The sequence below is a fragment of the Vidua chalybeata genome, chromosome Z (assembly GCF_026979565.1).
Source record: "Vidua chalybeata isolate OUT-0048 chromosome Z, bVidCha1 merged haplotype, whole genome shotgun sequence".
Lineage (NCBI taxonomy): Eukaryota > Metazoa > Chordata > Aves > Passeriformes > Viduidae > Vidua > Vidua chalybeata.
This window is the reverse complement of record NC_071570.1, coordinates 14455780-14469103: the sequence shown is the minus strand read 5'-3', so window position 1 is coordinate 14469103 and position 13324 is coordinate 14455780. Positions and strand designations below refer to the sequence as shown.

Sequence of the window (13324 nt, the reverse complement as noted above, 5' to 3'; positions counted from 1 at the left end):
ATATGTACTTAAGAAAATTACATTTGAGAAATTTTTTTTTCTTTTTTAATGTCATCTTTTCTTAAAAGTAAACCTGCCACTGTATCAAGCTTTTCATACTGTTGAAATTTATTATTGGTTAAATCTACATCAGGGTAAAAAACCAAAAGAATTAAACATATTTCCCTCCTGTTGAATGATGATATCCAGCATGACAGAAAGTATTAAAAAAAATTTAAAAACAAAGATATGTGCCTGAATGGTTCAAGATGTAAAGGGAATACAGTTAACATTGCCATGACTGAACTGCTGTCCTAGAGTGACGTTACGGTGCTTGTATCCCCAATCGTGTGTTCTGTTTATGCCTGATATTATTTTCTGTGCCTTCAGGACTGCCTCGGAGAAGTGAAGGTTTGTTTTGTCTTGTTTTCAGCCGGCTCACCCCCCACCATGGTCTGTGTCTAGGAGAGGCTAGGCTTGCTTGCTTGCTTGCTTGCTTGGTTTTGCTTTTGCTTATTAGTTAGTTTAGCTAGGCAGTACAGTTTTTACCCTGGACTGTTTTTTGTCCTTTCATTTTCCTGAATATCATCTGAACCTGCTCCAGACTGGGACCTGGGAAACACCAAGAAACACAGAGTGCCTGCATTTTGTGATCTGTAGCAGCCATCCCCAGCGTGGGAGACTGAGAACTGGGCGACCACTCCCAGGAGAGACTTTCTGAATTTGTCTTCTCTTCTGAGCAGTAAGAGCAGAGAGTTTTGTCATCTGTTTCATCTGTTTTTTTAGTTGTTGGGTTTTTTTTTTTGTTTGTTTTTTTTTTTTTTTTTTTTTTGTTTTTTTTTTTTTTTGTTTTTTTTTTATTATTTGGTTGGGGTTTTGTTTTGTTTTGTTTTGTTTTTTTGGGTTTGTTTTTTTTTTGGTGTGTGTTTTTTTTTTTTTTTTTTGTACTGGGGAGTGTTTTGCTTGTTAAATAAAGAAGGGTTTTTTTCCGCTTCTCTCCAAGGAAATTCTTCCCGAACCAAGTGGAGGAGGGGCCGTGGGGGGGTTTGCTTTCTGGGGGCTCCTCCCAGAGGTTTTTCCAAAATTTGGCCTAAACCAGGACAGCTGCAAAAACCCATTTTATCTCCAGACTTCCCAAAATGCAGCAAGCAATTCCTTTGTGGCAATAATCTGTTATTTTCTGGGATTCAACTATCAAAATTTGCAGAAATACTTGCCCATCTATAAACCACTGAAGTATTTAATTTATTCTGAATAATAAGAGCACTGAAAGAATTTATACCAGCAGATTCAAAGAAATTATCTAAAAATTTAAGTAATAATGTAGTAAAGTTGTGCTGAAGAGCAAACAGATCTGCAGTAACATTGTGGATTAAACATCTTAATAGGTAAAGAGAAAGCTGTGCACAAAAGCAAAGGACAGCAAGGAAAGAATTCATCACTTCCCATGGACAGGCAGGTATAAGACCTCAAAAAACTTGCTCAATGAGACTTTTAGAAGGGCTTACAGCTGTCCAGGTACTCTTATTTAGATGCACACGGGAAACAGTGACAAGATATTCTCAAGAGGTGAAAATAACATAGCAAACCCTTTACAGGCAACTTTGGAAAATCTGAGAACTTAAGCAAAATTGTAGAACAGCTTTCAATCAACACAGAGCACCTCTCAAAGCATTAATTTAGCCCATACAACTTAGCAAACTCTAAGCCATCTGATTTTAAGTTACTCAAAAAATTGGACAAGGGGAAATTAGAAAAAGAATAAAGGGGAAACGTTAGAAAATATGTAGAAAAGAACACCTATAGCTACCAGTGCTGGTTCCAGTGGTGTTCAGCCGATAGAATTTCCAAGAGGAGGTAGGGTCAGGACGTGTGCTTGCCACAGAATTTGGTTTAAATAGCCTTTGGCCTTCCTGGGCCCTTCCCCCAGGTGGGACCTGCGGTCACTTGGCCACGGCCAGGCCAGCCCGGGGCTCCAGGGTGGGTGTGAGCCCGGCCTCGGGCGGGCCAGGGACTGGCGGCCACGGCGGGGCCGGGACACGGGCCCGGGGCTGGGCTGTGCGCGCCGGGCCTCGCCTCAGCAGGGCCGGGCCCGACCCGCGCTGCCCTCGCACACAGCGAGCGCTGCCAGACACCCGTCCTCACAGTCTGTCCCAGCAGGTATTCAGCCATGTCCAGGAAAGCAGGTCTCCATCACGCCCAGTGGTTATCTGGGGAGACAAATACCATCCCAAACGTCGCCGTTACTCCTTTCCCTCAGTTTTTACTGCCAAGAACAAAGCCATACGGCATGGCCACGGGTGAGCCCAAACACTAATCGTCTGTCTCAGCTGTAGTCCCTCCCAACTCCTTGTGCACCTCCAGTGCACGTACTGGCAGGGCAGCATGAGGAGCAGAAAAGGTCATGATGCTGGACAAGCTCCTCTCTGCTATGATTAAAGTACCCTGAGCAGTACCTTAAGAGCAGATATAGAACACAGCACCACGTGGTCTGCTCTGAGGAAAGTCAACTAAATCCTACACAAAATAGCACAGCTAATGTTCTTCAAAACAGGTTTTGACAAGTGTATTTTATTCTTCACATGTGACAGATATCTTAAATAAAATTGCAGTTTTCTGTTTTCATATATAATGTTAGGTGTTTCAATTCAATTCTTTTAGGTACTAAATAATGGAGAAAGAAACTGCATAAAATGGAGAGTAAACTAAATTGTTATTTTAGTAAAAATCCTAACATAACTATGTATTTGTAATATTTTCTTGTCTTCTTTGATGCTGTGAATGGAAATGCTGTGGATTTGGCTGTGTATATAGACCACTGATGAAGTTTTACAAGCAAGGTGTTTGGGATTTTATTTTTTGCTACTAAAAAGATGAAAATGAAAATGTACACCAGTGCACATACACAAAATATTTGCCTTTATTTACTTTTCATTATATGTTTATTATACTAAATTTAGTTAGCCAAGGAACATTAGAACTATCCAGTTGTGATTAGAACTGAGATAGATTAAAGACACTTGAACCTAAAAGATTCTTTTACATATGTATCACTTCAGTTGAGCTCTTTTTGGGATTTAGACAAAACTGTGTGCCAGCCATGCTCATCCTTAAATTGAAAATTTGTGTATGAGGTCATTAAAACCAGCAGGACAACTTCTGTTTCCACAAGCAAGTCTCTACATAGATCATATTTTTATGCACGTCTATGTTATTCCTGGAAGCTATTTCAAAGCTACTTAACAAAAGAATTTCTTTGCACATTGCTGTTTCCAGGACCAGAGAAGGAGTTCACACCATTTAGCAGCATCTTTCTTTAAATATTAGTGCATTTTTAATACTTGCATGTTTCTAATTTGTGAAATGTTTTTCACAATATCATTACTTCCCTAAAAGTACAGCAAACAATATAAATATTCTTACCACAGCAAATTTTTTTATTTATTTAATGTACACTTGCACACACATCCTCTAAAAAGTGTATTTGGTTTGAAAGCTGTCAGCTCATTGTGACTATGTAAGATTTTAGCAGCTAGCCAGAAGAGATATAGATTTATTAATATTTCAGTACTGTTTTGCATTTTCATTCAACTTGACAAATTTATTTGCCATCTAAGAGTGATAAGATCTAAAATTTCAATTACATCCCATAGAGTGTTGTGTTTTATTTTGGGGTATTTTAGTGGGTTTGTTTTGTTTGTTTGTTTGTTTGTTTTAAATTATTAGCTATTTGCTTTTTGAGCAAACAAACTATCACACAAAAATATATTAAAATATCAAACAATTTAAATAATCCTCTGAGAACCTCTGTAATTTTCAACATCAACTTTACCTTGTAAATTATTACGATTTTTATGTATATCTCTCAATTCCAAGCACAATGGGAGATCTGCCTAGCTGGGCTAACCTAGGATATATGCAATTAGCTAAGACACAGAGTGATACTCGTGCTGAGTAGCCAATTTACTTCTCCTGTTGTGTTAATAATCCTCACATAATTATAAAGTAGTGAGTCATAGTAGTTCTACTTCAATGCATTGAGAATACCAGTAGCCTGCTTAATGTACTATTACCATGAAACAAATTCCAGAGATTTACAACCTTGTTTACTACTTTCCCATCCCACACAATAATTGAAAAGGATTCAATTCTTCAATGAAAATAAAATACGCAATAGTAATACAGATTTTATTTGCTACCGAGGTAACAAATATTCCCTTTACAATAACTTAATATATTTTTCTTGTATGGAATTTTTATTACAGATTTTAATAAGCATGACTGTAAATCAGGTACATTTGGCATGATGGCCTCAACATGAACTTTTTAAAGCTAGGGTTTGTAGTAAGGAGCTACACAACTTGTCCATAGTAATGAAATTGTATCAGAGAACACATAAACTCCAGGAACACTTTTTCTTTCTTTCATATCCTATACCTAATCATTGCCTGTTGAAGTGAGCAGTATTTTTTCTACAAAGTGGTGTGGTGCTAGGTTCTCAGAATTTTCTGTGAAGCTCTTGAAGTATCTGGAATAAGGCAGACCAGTGGATCAAATAGTCATGGATTTTAAAAACATTAGTACCCTGTTTCTAAATCTGATGAGCAAGTCAGTAGAATTATTAAGATTTAATTATTAAGTTTTTCAGAAATATTTTATATTTGAGTAGCCCTTTCCAACATAACAAAGGGCTATGGTGCAAACAGTTTAGTATAATTCTAACTGGTATCTTAAGTTTTATTTATTTAATTATTATAATAAAACTTCCAAATCCTAGGAAAAGTAGAATTTTAAAAAGGTAAAATAACAACAAAAAAGGGCATTCTAATATTCTGTCTTTAACATCCTTTATGCCAGGCTCCAATGGGGAAGGGCACTAGCTGAGAGAGCTAGAAATCCAAAACATATATTCCAAAATTTATCAGTACCCTTTGTTACGTGAGTGTTTTAAGTCAGTCTCTGGATACAGGTGAAGGACGTGTACCAGCTCAGTGTTTCACCGGACTATAGTGTAGCTTTTCCACATCCAGAAAAACTAGCAACTTGGAAATTTTATTTTTTTCCTACGTTATATTTAGTCTGTTTTTGTCTGTTGTGTTATTTCATAGAAACGAAATACCTAGATAATTAACTCACTCTTCAGTGTGTCAAATATATGAATATTAGTTTTTTCTAGCCACGTCCCTGCTTTAGCAAGGAGCTGGACAAGATGGCTTCCAGATGTCCCTTCCAATCTTGACCATTCTGTGTGATTCTGTGAATTTGGCAGTGATTTCAAGAAAAATATATGTGTAGACAAAACAATTTAGAGAGATACTATTTTTTAAAGTAATGAATATTAGTGCAGAACTAAATTTATTTTAATGAGTTAACAAATCACTGCATACTAAATTTAAGTAGTAAGTTTTACCAGATACAAAAGTTAAAAGTTTTAAGGAATTCCCCACACCAAAACAACACATCAAACAGGTCTACAGACATAAACCCATTTCAAAAGAGACATGATTTCTAACAAAATGATGAGATTGTTTGCAGGGATAGTTTATGATTCAAATTAAACATTTCAAAGGAATTCAGAGTGGGCAGTCAAGCCTTTAAAGCTGTCTAGAGGTAACAACTGAAGATTTCCATTTCAAAGACAGTATACATCAGGGTCAGAATGGACCTAGGCACATAGGACACAAATTGCAATTTAAAAGTCACTGAGCAATTTACACAGGTTTAATCAAAGCTATTCATATAATCCTATAGCCCTAATCCTTTGCAATCCTGCATTTTTTCCTGAAAGACTAAAGACCTCCAGATTTTTTACTGCATACATAGCTTCATAATTAAAACATGTTTAAAAATGTAAAAGAGGTGTCAAAAGCCAAATATTCCAATTATAACAAATCTTACATTTGTGGTTGCCTGTTAAATCTTAATGGAACATAAATTCTGTAAATGGACTTGGACGTACATGGAACATATGGCAAAGCAAGATCACAAACACCTGAGTTAGGAAATGTTAGTGTTTTCTAACAGCTGAGCACTTCTGTTATCTAAATGCCAATCACTTACTATAGATATTTTCCATTCATTTTCCTCCTTTACAAAAAATGAAAACAGAGGAAAGAATTTACTGTGAGACATCAGGATCGAATAATGTTATGTGGCTACTGCAGGAAATCTTAATTCCCTAGGAGATATGACAATCTCTTCTGTGTCAGAGGGATACATACTCACTCTCTCACTCTTAGCCATTCTCTTTACCTGAACAATTGAAGACAATTCTTGCATCTAGTGTTGCTAGAGGGTGGTGGGAGATTAAATCTGGGAGCAAGGTCTTTCTTTGCACACAACATTTCAGCTGCTGTCATGGTCTCCTCACTGCATCATACTAGGTCTGGTTAGCCTAAAAGTGGTCACATTCCCTTAAATTAGATAAAGCTCTGTTGAAGACAATTTCCTTTTTCTTTTAGAGTTTTTTTCTTTTTCCTCAAGATTTTTTAATATTTTCTAAATAAGCCTGTATTCAGGATAAAAGAGAAAAAAGTAGGGGCTGAGAAAAATGTGTCACAACTGAGATGCAAAGACATAAAGTCATTAAGAACTTGATGTTTCCTTCCTCAAGAACTTTCCTTGATGGTTTTAGTTAGTTGTCTGTCCTAAGTTGCACTACAGACCATCTCAGGATTTGTGTCAACATAGTTGCCTTTGTCACCATTGATGAAAACACATATTTACTTCTCCAAAAAGAAACATTTGATCATTACATCTGGATAAAAACAGAATCTTGGAGCAAGGTGTCCTGCGTAGGTCATTCTCACTAGGGCAGTTATTTTCTCAGGATGAGAAGTCAGTGGTCTCCAGAGATGATATTGATGTTTAGGATATGTATGGTAAATATCCAACATAAAACCACCTGTGTTAAGACACTGTAATGCAATAAAATCCAAAGTTTTTATGTGTATGTGTGTGTCCACTTGGGCCAACTTATTTAGAAAAAGAAACCCAAATAAACTAAAAACAAAACAAAACAAAACCACACACGCAAAAAAGCCAAATGCAACACCAAAACCAAAACCAAAACAAAACCCAACTAAACCTCCCCCCAAAAAAAACCCAAAAAAATCCCAAAACAAAACAAACAAACAAAAAAAAATTAAAGAGAACTATTTAGCAGATGATAAAACATAAATAGAGCTAAAGTTTTTTTTTAAGTCCTGTCTTTAAGCAATACATGTTGCACCAAACATTTCAAAGGCCTGACAGGAGGCATATGCCAGATAATTTACAGAAAATAGTTTTTACTTTCATATTTACAGCTAAAGACTTTATCTGACTGTTCTTGAACATATGCAGTTTTTAAAAGCCTTGTTTTAAAAGGAGACAAAATACAAGGATGAGAACAATACTTGACTAGAATCTACATCCAGCTAAGCATGTAGTCAATTTAAAAACAGATGCTATTTTCCCTGATTTTCCAAGGAAACTTCTGTTTGTTGTAGATTTTCTTGAGTATTTGGTTTCAAACTGGACTTCAGCCATCCTTTCTGATGGATCATTTAGAAGAATAACTAATAGTAGAGGCCATAGTATATAAACATTACAGAAATTCAGTAATACTTTTCTGGTTCTGCATTATTAGTTTCTAGCTCTTTAGCAAAAACTATATAAATAATATCACCAAGAGAGGAGAATAGGGAACCAAAAAAAAGAATTTCACTAGATAATACTGTGATGTTCAAGGATTGAGCCAAACAAAATGGCTTTGCATTACTTCAGAGTTCTGAATTAAGTGTAGAAGGTATAGACCTTCATTTGAAAGAGTGATGTGCTAAAGACAAAAATATAATTTGGGATAATAATGCAGGAAGTAGTTCAGGCAAGAAGTAGTCATATCAAAGACAAAGGAAAATCAAGGAAAAATGGTGAAGTTATAGACTTCCAGAATTCAGAAAGGGTGATCTCTTGCGATTTAGTAAAACAAAAGAGAAAGAAAAGGGCAAAAAAATTGCCCCAATTACTGTTGATTAAAGGACTTGAGAAAAGAATGAAGTGTCATTCATCACAAAGGTATGGAGAAAGAAGAATGCTTATGACTGTTCCGTAGTAAAGTAGAGAGACACTTTATAAAATATATATATTTACATAAGTATACACCATATATATATATATATATATACATAGTATGGGAGCTGACCTGCTGGAAAACAGCTCTGTGGAGAAGGACCTGGGGGTCCTGCTGGACAACAAGCTGTCCATGAACCAGAAGTGTGCCCTGGTGTCTAAGAAAGCCAATGGTGTCCGAGTACATTAGGAAGAGCAGTGCCAGCAGGTCGAGGGAGGTGATCCTGCTGGTCTACTCAGATGTAGTGAGGCCACATCTAGAGTGCTGTGCCCACTTATGGGGTCCTCCTTTGTTACATTTGTTTGTTTCATTATGTCCATGGAATGAGAGAACAGGATTAGAGTATCAGTATATTTAGATATTTATACCTCTCCACTTGGGGAAGCGTCATTTTCTTTTCTAAAGTACTTACAACAGGACAATTGATTATATTAACATAGCTATGTCTCAAGAATTTTCAATAAAGGAATCATATGACACATAAAAATTCACATTTACTTTTTTTTAAAATTTGCTTATTTGGCTGAAATTGTCAGATAATTTTCCCGCAGTAAATATCTACAGTCCCTTCTCCTATTGAGATAATGTGGTCAATATTACCCATAGAATTACCTGTCTAATACAAAAAAATTGTTTTAAGTGAATGGTGGTAAAAGAAAATTTTTGCATTAGGAATAAATAAACATATTAATAAGGATGTCACTAACAAAAGAGTATATTCAATATTTTCCCAACCAGAATATCTGATCATCTTTGCTAATAAATTCTGAAGGTTCTCCTCACCACTATCATTTTGTAATTTTTGGTTTTGAAGTAAATTAAGCACAGAAGAAAACTGAGTATGTTAAGGCAATGCTCTTCTCCCTTTTTTGCTTTTGAAGTCTCAGAGTATCAAAAAATACTGAAGATACCCTATTGAAATTTTGGCTTTTGAGGTATATTTGACTCTTGGGATACACTTAATTTAATGTGTTTTGTTAGTTATATGTTTATTGAGGGCACCAAAACAAGAAATCAAATCCTGAATTTTGAAACAAAGCATGCAATTAGACAATATACAGGATTTTCACCTTTTATTGTCATCTTTAACCTAGAGCTAAATTCTTTTTGTCAGACTACCTACAGGAACTAAACTTGCCCTTTCAATTCACTTAAGTTAACTGAAAGTAAACTGTCCTTGATCTACCACTTCAAACATAATGAATTATATTTTTCATTAATTTCTAATGAACGGTTCACGGCTAAATACTGCATAGAGAATATAAAGCCAGAGATGTATGTGAGGAAGTATCTCTGGGATTAGATGTATTCTGCTAGCTGTATTATCAAGAAAGAAACAGCACACACTGCTTGTTGCCTCAATATCCTGCAATAAATAGTTTTTCTGCCTCTTCTCATTCCCATACAGGACAACACTATTTATAATCCTTGAAAATGGCGACATTTTTTACAAAAATTACCACACTTTTATTGTTGGTGGGGCTTTTTTGTTTGGTTTGGTCTGTTTTTTTTTCTTTTTCTAATGGTAAAAGCAAAATTAAATAAGTATAGTGAAGGCAGATGCTAGGTACCTTTACCAACCCTGTGATCAAAATGCAGATTTTTTCCAACCTCAGAATTTTCCAAAATCCCCAAAAGGCCTAAGATTGCAATCCAGAGAGAGGACAGCTAATGTCTATATTTTAAATGCCAAATTGAACCCTTTCCCCCTTTCCCTCACCTCCCAATAAGAATAGGATTACAAAAAGAAAATACTGAAATTTTCAGTTTTAAGGTAAAAGAAAGGGATCCCTCAACAAACAATGTAACAGCTATATATGAACCTTTTTCTTTGTATCACAGTAAAATCAAACCACGTTTCAAAACTTGGTTCTTTTGTCTGATTTTATCTAAATGTAAAAAATCAGAGTGTGGGAAGGATGTCAAAATATATTGCACCTAGGGTCTCTGATAACAGGAGGTAACCAGAAGAGAATGAATGGCTGTCACACTACAACTGTCAAACCAATATGTAATTCTATTTTGGATGCTACTATTTGGCTAAATATTTTGACTTGACATTTTCTCCTGCAGGGACTTAGCTGTAAAGCTGGTATGTGTGTAATCTTGATGCTCACTATACAGAGCCTCATACCTGGCCTATTTGAAAAGCAATGAGCCTTACAAGGGGGAAGAAAACCTATGGTATTCTCTTGGCAGGAAAAAACTAAAATTTAGATTGACTTTCCTGCTGTATGTTGACATAAAGTGGCATGACATTATAGTGATTCTCTTTCTGTGTAGTAATGGGGTGTATTTAGCTGAGACTGAAACACAGATGAATCCTGTGCTGCCATTAACTTAATAAGCTGTGGAATTGAGGAGAGAGAAACCTGATGAGGTTCAGCAAGGGTGAGTGTCAGTGTGGGATCCTGCACCTGGGCACGAACAGCCCCAAGTGCCAGCACAGGCTGGGGCTGCCCTCCTACAGAGCAGCTCTGTGCAAAAGGACCTGGGACTGCTGGTGCATCACAAGCTGTCCATGAGCCATCAGTGCCCCCATGGCCAGGAGGGCCAATGTCATCCTGGGGTGCATTGGGAAGAGTGTGACCAGCAGGTCGAGGGAGGTGATCCTCCCCCTCTACTCAGCCCTGGTGAGGCCACACCTGGAGTGCTGTGTCCAGTTCTGGGCTCCTCAGCACAAGGGAGACAAGGAGCTACTGGAGAGGGTCCAGTGGAGAGCAACAAGGATGATCAGGGGTCTGGAGCTTCTCATGAGGAGAGACTCTGGGAGCTGGGCCTGGAGAAGACTGAGAGGGGATCTCACCAATACACAGAAATATCTCAATGGTGAGTGTCAGGAGTATGGTGCCAGTCTTTTCAGTGGTGTCCAATGACAGGATGAAGAGCAATGACCATAGAGTAAAACACAAAAATACTCATCTCTGGAGACATTCAAAACCCACCTGGACATTTCTCTGTATAACCTGCTTCAGGTGACTCTGCCTTGGCAGGGAAGGAGGGGTTGGATTGGATGATCTCCAGAGAGGGCCTTTGGAAGGGCCCTTCCTACAACTCTGTAGTTCTGTGATTCTTCCTGATGCTTATTGTTCAGGCAACAGTTACATTAACATTTAACACCAGAGATTTTCAGACATGGGCAGGTTTGCTCAACCACTGTAGAGATCTCAAAGAATATATGGCATTATTTTAATGATGAAAAATGACAGGCTTTTTTTACAATAAATAATAAATGGGTTTTGTAAAAATATTAGTCCTATTTTTGAATAAAAACATTATTTCTGTTCCCCATTTTGACAATTAACTTTCTGCAAGAAGAAATGGCAAAATATCGTCATTTGATTTTGCCGCATCTGTTCAGAAGCCTAGGGTTTAACTAGGTTCTGATTTATCAAGTAATCAAAAAGGGGTGTAGGATACGATCAATGGGACCTATGGGAACCACCTGTAAATTATAGACTTATTAAAGCCAGGTACATGTTCAGAAGCCTTGCTGACATCTTGCTTTATGCATTACTGAAAATATCTTAAGATATGAAATAATTTTTTTGTAGATGAATGAGGGCCATGGCATCAAAATTTATCAGTCACTAAAATTTAAAATGGAAAAGGAAAGGAGGTTTAAATATACACATTCAGCAATAAATCAGAAATCATACTAAGCAACTAAGTTAAATTAGTCTTTGCTCTTACTTAAGTAGAATAAGAATATCATTAAGATAAATTGTTATATATATGAAGAATAAAGAAACATTAAACTGCATAAAGCTTAAAAATGTAATAAAGTGCTTTGTATAATTTCAAAATTTGTGAATAAACAACTGTAACATTAACAACCAACTAGTTTGTACTTTTGGTAATTGTAGCCTTTTTCAGTACATGGAAATACTTCACGATCGGCTTCCTTTGCATTTTTTTTTTTTAAATTTGTGGCAACTCCCTGTAAAGTGATTTTTAGGGCCATGATTACATTGTAAACATTTGAGTGTACTCTTATTGAAGTCATTAGAGCTATTTCTGTATATACAGGAAGTGTAGAACAATCTTGGAATACGGTGAAAGGCTTCAGCATTTTTATTGCAGAATCCTGAATGTTTCGTTCTAGATACTTGATATCATGTAAAAACCCCATAGACAATATCAATAGTAAAAAAAAAAAAAAAAAAAAAAAAAAAAGTAGGGAAATTTCTAGAGACATTTCTTGGGACCCTTTATTATGGTAGGTTAATTTTGTATTACTTTGAATTTTTGATCACTATTTTTATGACGGTCCTTAAAGTTTATCTTCAGAGAAGCTATTAAAGAATTTTGGCAGACATTCTTTAGTTGGTTTCCTGAAATAGCTGAGGGTCTAGCAGTGACATAAATAAACAGTCAACTTGAATTCAGGGCTTTGGCTAGTCTTTCTTACCATCTGTGGTAATAAATCAATTTGATGGTGTGGATCACCCTGATGCATTCCTTTCCTCCAATGCTGCTAACTTGGAAGGGCTGTTGTTTTACTGTTGAACTTTCATTTGCAATACTGGCCAGCTGTTCTATAAACCCAGATGTTTGAACAGAAAAGATAAACAGATGACCTAACTGATATAAAGAGTTTACAAAGAGCTTTAGTTTTTCCTCTGCATAATTGATCTTCAGCATCAAAGCATTGTATGTCTGAAATTGTATGAAGCTAAAAATATTTCAGTTAAATCAGCCCAAAACGGGTATAAAAGCACATTTACTATAATTTAAATTATTTTTCCAGTACCTTAAATGAGGCCTTAATTACTACAAAAGAACTTATACAGTGCTTTTTATAGTTGGAAACATTTGTTTCTGAAACATGCTTTCCTGCTTTCTTGTGTTTTACAATTACTATGGATGACACAGGTACAGGGTCATGTTCTGACTCTATTACTTTCACACTCATAAAAATTAAAATGAAAATACTCATGTATAATTGTTTTATGGAAATGCAAATCTCTGGATTTTTTTTGTAAGAGGGTACACACGCTTACTTTACTATGATTTAGGAAGTCTCAATGACTGCCTTGATATTATAAGGCTCAAAGTTTCTGTGAAAGTATCTATGTGGTTGCATATACACAGCCATCTAAAGTGCAAACAGTGTAACAGTGTAACAATAATTGCATGCATTAAATCAGGTTTATCTCTGTACGTCATTTTATACAAAATGCAATGTGTGTGGTGCATGACATTCCATCATTCTCTTTTCCATTTAAGCAT

General features: G+C 36.1%; 1 long non-coding RNA gene across 1 annotated transcript in view; it reads right to left on the bottom strand.

Annotated features, from left to right (window-relative positions):
- LOC128781944 (uncharacterized) overlaps window positions 1-2411 on the bottom strand; it is a 28033-nt gene extending 25622 nt beyond the window's left edge. The window contains exon 1 of the long non-coding RNA XR_008428578.1: window positions 1790-2411. This is a non-coding gene — a long non-coding RNA (uncharacterized LOC128781944). The remainder of the gene's footprint in view (window positions 1-1789) is intronic.
- Between the last annotated feature and the right edge of the window lie 10913 nt (window positions 2412-13324).